The sequence below is a fragment of the Salmo salar genome, chromosome ssa27 (assembly GCF_905237065.1).
Source record: "Salmo salar chromosome ssa27, Ssal_v3.1, whole genome shotgun sequence".
Taxonomy (NCBI): Eukaryota; Metazoa; Chordata; class Actinopteri; order Salmoniformes; family Salmonidae; genus Salmo; species Salmo salar.
Genome location: NC_059468.1, coordinates 14,342,527 through 14,349,736, shown reverse-complemented (window position 1 = coordinate 14,349,736; position 7,210 = coordinate 14,342,527).

Sequence of the window (7,210 nt, the reverse complement as noted above, 5' to 3'; positions counted from 1 at the left end):
GTTTTTCTACAGGAGACACATAGTGATGAGGTTGACTGAAGTATATGGTGGGAGGGGCAGCATATACTCAATCATGGTACTAATTTCAGTGCTGGGGTGGCAATTTTGGTTTCCTCGGGCTTTGGGGTGACTGTGGTATCTACAACAGAGATTGTCAAGGGTCGGGTTAAATTGGTCAAAGTGGATGTTAGGGTTTTTTTATTTGTTTTTTTGAATGTTTATGCTCCTAATGAGGGTACAGAGCATATTGCTGTATTTGATAAAATAAAGGAAACCTTAAGACAGTGTGACCAAGAGGGGTGTATGGTTTTAGGGGGGACTGGAATTGTACAATAGATTTTACTGTTGACCGCACTGCTGAAGAACCTCATCTGCGGTCAGCCACTTGCCTGTCTGGTCTATTAACTGAGTTTCAGCTTTCTGATGTGTGGAGAGTAAGGAATGCAAAAGTTAAGCAGTACACATGGCTAAAAGTTAATGAAGGTCGTGTCAGTGCAGCAAGGTTAGACAGGTTGTATGTATCTGAGCACTACTGTAGTAGGGTTGGAAGGTGTGATATCACTCCTGTGGGTTTCTCTGATCACCATATTGTTACTGTTGATATTCACTTGTCCTGTCCACGAAGGTCATCACCTTACTGGTATTTTAATGTTAAGTTGTTACATGATATCATGTTTTGTGAAAGGTTTTTGTTGTTTTGGGAAAAATGGAGGGTTACAAAAGGGAATTTTCAGTCCTTGAGACAATGGTGGGAGGTCGGGAAGGCCCAAATACGATTGTTTTGTCAACAGTATACTGCCCTGTCTCGTATTGAAGTTAAAGAGACTATCAGGGCCCTTGAACAGGACATCAAATCTATTGAATTGAAGTTGCTCACTCAGAATGACCCTGGACTAGTTATGAACTGAGGTAGTTTTTATATGAAAGAGTGAAGGGTGCCTTGATTAGGTCTCATTTTGCTACCCTCAAAGATAAGGATGCTCCTAGGCTTTTTTTACCTAGGACAGTCGATGTTGCAGCGCAAACAGATGGTCTGCCTTCGTCTCCCTGATGGGAAGGTGACCACGGATGATAGGGAAATGCGCCAACATGTCGTGGATTTTTACTCTGCCCTCTATAAGGCGGAGGATTGTGATTCTCTGTGTACTGAACAGTTGTTACATGGTCTTCCTCAATTGGGCCCTGAGCAGAGAGTTGCTTTGGACTCTGACATTACTCTGCAGAAGCTGTCCACAGCAGTTATGCAGCTCTCAACAGGCCGAGCCCCTGGCATCGATGGTATACCATCTGAGTTTTATAAGCACTTTTGGGGGTCTATTGGGGAGGATTTTTATGAAGTGGTTTGTGAATCTTTTCATGAGGGTTCGCTTCCTGTATCCTGTCAATGTGCAGTGCTTTCATTGTTGCCAAAAAAGGGGGATTTGGCTCTTATAAAAAATTGGCGACCTGTTGCATTGCTGTGCGCAGAATATTAAATTGTATCTAAAGGTCTTTCAAACAGGTTGAAAGAGTATCTGGGGCTGTTGGTCCACAAGGACCAGTCTTACTGTGTACCTGACCGCTCTATAGTTGATCACTTGTTTCTAATAAGAGATGTTTTAGACATTTGTAAACTGCCTGATGTAAATGTGGGTTTACTTTCTTTGGATCAGGAGAAGGCCTTTGATCATGTGGACCACCAGTACTTGTTCAAAACAATGAAAGCCTTTGGGTTTGGAGATGTGTTTTTGTCTTGGATGAGTTTACTGTATGCTGGGGCCTCATGTATAGTGAAGATGGGGGGTGGTTTGGGTTGCCCCATCCCTGTCAAAAGGGGCATCAGGCAGGGATGCCCAATTACAGGGCAGTTATATTGTCTGGCAATTGAACCAATGCTTTGTTTTTTAAGAGCGATGCTTACTGGTTTCTCTGTGCCAGGAGTAATGAAGGGTCCCATGATAGCACTGTCTGCGTATGCAGATGATGTGACAGTTTTTATTACAGGGGCTGAGGATGTTAAGGTTCTCTCAAACGCTTTAAAGGTGTATGAGGGGGCCTCAGCTAGAGTTAATTGGGAAAAGAGTGAATCGCTGTGGGCAGGTCAGCTTCAGACGGGGTCCGCTCCACGGTTACCAGGGGGGCAGAGATGGGATGAATACTTTTTTTTGTAGTCTCTGATGTATTTCAGAAAAAGAACTGGGAGGGTGTAGTGGTGAAAGTGTGTGCCAGACTGTCAAGGTGAAAATGGGTGCTACCCCAGCTGTCTTATAGGGGAAGGGTACTGGTAGCTAATAATCTTGCTGCCTCTACCCTGTGGCACAGACTAATGATTGTACAGCCACCGGGGGGTCTGATACAAGAGCTTCAGAGGACCCTTGTCAATTTCTTCTGGTCTGGACAACACTGGATTAAAGCTGCAGCCCTGTACCTGCCACTGCACGAGGGTGAGCAAGGCCTGGTGGACATTTCTTCCAGGATCATGGCTTTCCAGCTTCAAGCAGCCCAGAGACTGTTGTACAGTGACGGTTCTAGCTGGGTCGACACAGCCTACACATTGATGAGGAGAGCGGGCTGTTTGGGCTTAGACTAGCACCTTTTCCTCTTAAAGCTGGAGGGGGGGTGATTTGTCTGGCCTGACTCCATTTTATGAGTCTGTTATGCAGGCTTGGAGAGTTCTTGTCAAGTCCCGTAAGGCCGGCATGCCACCAGGGATGTGGCTTTTTGAAGAGCCTCTTTTTTACAACACTGCAATCCAGTCCCGTGCTCTGGGTTCAGCCAGCCTACGTTCATGCCTGTTAGGTGTGGGATGTACCAAGCTGGGTCATCTGATGCGGAGCAGGTGCAGATCGTTGGAGGAGCTGGGAGAAAGAATGGGGATTCGATCATCTCACCTACTGAGGAAGGTCGTTGCTGAGGTCTGTGATTCCTTGCCAGTACTTCATCTGCAGTATGTGACTGACACTTCCAATTCTGATCGGTGGAAGGAGGGTCTGGATTATGTGTTCCCTGCACTGAATGTTAGTGTTGCGGCGGGGTCATTCGAGGAGGACGTGGGGATGCTGCTTTCATTCGATACCCCGGAGCTGGGGGAGTTCAAGGAGGTGGGAAAGAAGGCCCTGTACAGAATTTGTGTAAAAGTGTCCCATGCCTCTTCCCTAGAAGGGGTAAAATCGACGAGGTGGGCGGGTGTGTTTGGTCCAGGTGCATCCCCAAAAGGCTGTTGGCGGTCTTTATACAAACTGCCTATTGAAAAGGGGACAACTGACCTCCAATGGAGGATAATATATGGAGCCATAGCCACCAGTATGCATCTGGTACACCTGGATCCAAAAGTTGGGGAAGGATGTCCATTCTGTGCTGAGTCTGATACTCTGGCACATCTGTTTTTACAGTGTCCCAGGCTGGTCGGGATGATTGACCTTCTTGGTTCTCAGCTTTGGGAGAGGTTTTCTCTTCCCAACTGTTTATATTTGGGCTAAAGTACAGGTTTAGTGGAAAGGGTGTAATTATTTTGCTTAATTTTGTGTTAGGGGCAGCTAAATTAGCAATATGGAAGACCCGAAAGAACAGTATTCAGGGACTGGGGTCTGTGGATGTGGTGTGAATGCTGGAGCGAGTTGGCAGCAAGACTGAGGGATGAGTTTGCCTATTACAAACTGGTTAACAATATTGATCTGTTTATGAGTATATGGGGTATTCAGAGTCTGTTGTGTTTAGTTACTGTGGAGGAGGATTTGGTGCTGTGTTTTTAATTGATGTGTAATTATGGTTTTGTATGAGTTTTTATTGTGTTGTGGGTTCCCAGACCCAATAAAGGTTATTTAAAACTCAAACTCACTCTCGCTCTCTCAGCAACAACCAACATAGGACACACCAATCAGCTTTCTCTGACAAAGGAACACTGGCTTTTCCAGCTGGAGAAGGAGTCTGTAATGAGATACAGCTGTATCCTCTGACGAGAGGGCGGGGTCAGCTCCAATTAGCAATGGGGCCAACCAATCAGCTGCTTGGGGGAATTTCAGGAAGCCATCCTTAAACACACACACACACAAACAAAACCACAACACAGAATCTGGGGAACGTAACATGAGGTTACTACCTTTTTGTTCCAGGATATAAACAGTTTATACTACAGTTTCAATAAATGAATCTTCAATGGTACTTGTTTTTTCATTGAATGAATATGTAGTACCAGTCAAAAGTTTGGGCACAACTGCTCATTCAAGGGTTTTTCTTTATTTTTTACTATTTTCTATATTGTAGAATAATAGTGAAGACATCAAAACTATGAAATAACACATATGGAATCATGTAGTAACCAAAAAAGGGTTAAACATATCAAAATATATTTTAGATTCTTCAGTATCCACCCTTTGCCTTGATGACAGCTTTGCACACACTTGGCATTCTCTCAACCAACTTCATGAGGAATGCTTTTCCAACAGTCTACTGCTATTTAAAAGTAATTTGTTATATTTCTCCATTACTAACTGTGGAAAGTAACTCGTTAGTCGTTACATTACTTTTGTGTTAACAGAAAACCTTCTTAAAATGCCTTGAGCGTGCATGTCAGTCATTGTTATCCCCAGTAGAGGGTGCACACTACCTTAGAATGGCTTGCCTTCTTAGTACCCGCGGGATATTCAAAGTGTAACATTATGCTAAGCACTTAAAGGGTTGTCAATGCGCCAAAGTTTAGGCAGCACTGATGTCATCGGACATCATGGGAGAGCTCAAGACCGAGATCTCTGTCAGATTTCCTAATAATATTTTCAGTTCTTTTAGTAAATTGAACTGTGTATTTTTATCTGATTTATTATTTGGCCTTTGTAGTTCAGCAGCCTATTGAAATTTAACTGCTCCACAAAAATGTGTGATGGAGGAGAAATGTATACATATTATTATAATAAAGAAAGATGTATAAATAATAGCCTATGTGTTCTATCAAAATTCTACCTTAAACTATCGAATGTCTGAATGCAAAGAAAAGTGGAGCATATCAAATAAATAAATCTTGCTAAATCCAACGCATCAAACGAACCTAGCCATGAATCAAAAACAACATTTAGGCAGCTTTTTGAAAGTCACTAAATACAGGCTATTAAGTCACAACAAGCCCGACTTGAAGTATCGAAATTAACATTTAAATAACCTGAGCACTGAACTGCTGACAACGAATGCAAACTGTCAAATAAATCCAAAACATAATGCATTGAAATAAATGGCATGCAATCACCAAAGACGCATACATGTTCATTTAGTTCTCGGGGTGACAAGTTAGCCAAACAGAAATCAAATTTTTGTTGTTTTGGAGCAGGACAACTGTCATACTCAGCATCAACGTCAATCGGCTGGCTTGGGTCTTTCTCCACCAGTCTTGTGGAGCTGTGCTTGGCCTGAAGGTACTTGTCACGTCCTGACCAGTATAAGGGTTAATTGTTATTGTAGTTTGGTCAGGACGTGGCAGAGGGTATTTGTTTTATGTGGTTCGGGGTGGTGGTTGATTTAGTAGGGCATTTGATTTATGTATTCCGGGGGTTTTGGGCACTGTGTTATGTTTATGTATGTCTATGTTTAGTCTAGTGAATCTGTTTCTATGTTTAGTTAATTGGGGTAGGGACTCTCAATTGAAGGCAGGTGTTGTCTATTTGCCTTTGATTGAGAGTCCTATATATTAGGGTGTGTTTGTAGTTGTGGGAGATTGTTTCTTGTTTAGCGTGTGTGAGCCTGACAAGACTCTTTTGTTGATCGTGAGTTCGTTGTGTTTATTATTTTGGTGTTCACTTTTGAGTTAAAATAAACTTCAAGATGAGCATCCACAATCCTGCTGCATTTTGGTCCTCCTTTCCCGACGACAACCGTGACAGTACTTCTTGATATTTTATGTTGAGTTCTTCGCAGCTGACAGGCACTTATCAACGAGGCACCTTTTGCATTTTATTATAGTTTTTCTAATTTTCTTCTACCAATTAAAAAGAATGTGAATACTTCCGCTGTTGTCTCTGATAACTTGCTAGCTAGCTTCCCGCCAGAACGTTCTTGAAGAAACATTAAGAGCGTGAACTTAGGGGAAGTGATTCGAATTTTTGGGGGGCTAAAATAAAATAAAAAAGGAAATCATGTTTAAATGTAACAAGTTGCTTATTTTAAATAGTAACTAATTACTTAAATTGAAAAACTAACACTGAGAAACTAAGACCTTATGAAGTAGTCTTAAAATCCCCTATGGAAAAATGAATGGTGGGAAAACGATTGGAACCATTTCTGGGCTTTACCGCTAGGTTTTATGGGTATTATGACTCATACTGTGGTACTCAATTCAGATGTGCCTTTTGTTAAGTAAATCAGGTGTTAAATGAGTTGAAAAGGAGACTGGAGTGGCACTTTAACTCAGTCTCCTGAAAGGTTTATGTGAAGAAATGATGAATGGACAAAGACAACCTCCATCAGTCAAACAATACAGAATATTTCACTATTGTAGTCATATTTTGTCTCTACAGCAAGAGGGAGCCAAATAATCAGGATTTGGTTAGTTATTGTTCAACATACACTGAGCTCCAAAAGTATTGGGACAGTGACAAATGTATTGGATTTGAAATGATACAATGACTATGAGGTTAAAGTGTCAGCTATAATTTGAGGGTATTTTCATCCATATTGGGTGAACCGTTTTCAAAATTACAGCCCTTTTTGTACATAGTCCCCCATTTTATGGGACCAAAAGTATTGGTACAAATTCACAGTAACACTTCCTTTTAAGGGGTCCTTATTACAGTGTATCTACATGTGTAATTACACTAACAAGCATTGTAGCGACACATAGTTACAATGCAATAACAACATGTACCTGGTAGTAATTGTGGTCTGTAATTATAGAAATGTATCAATGAATGCTTGATTCCATGCTTGTTACCTAATGGGCAGTGTTCCACAAAATTCACCAACTTAGTGCTTTGCTTTTTCTCAGCTGCATCCGATTCATTATTAACAGCTGTGACAAAGGTTTGGATATCTTGTGGATTCGCTGGGTGTCAGAGATTATAGTTTGTGCTCAGTAGGCTCTAATTACTTAACCATGAATGTGAACTGTTCAAAATACATCTTCAGTATACATTATTGCTAGCACTTGTCTTAAAAATAAAGCGTACCATCTGTGTTATCTTGGTTGAGCTTTTGAAAAAAAAAATTATACGAGTGTCATCCCTAATGCTTGCTTAAGTAGAATGTAGTT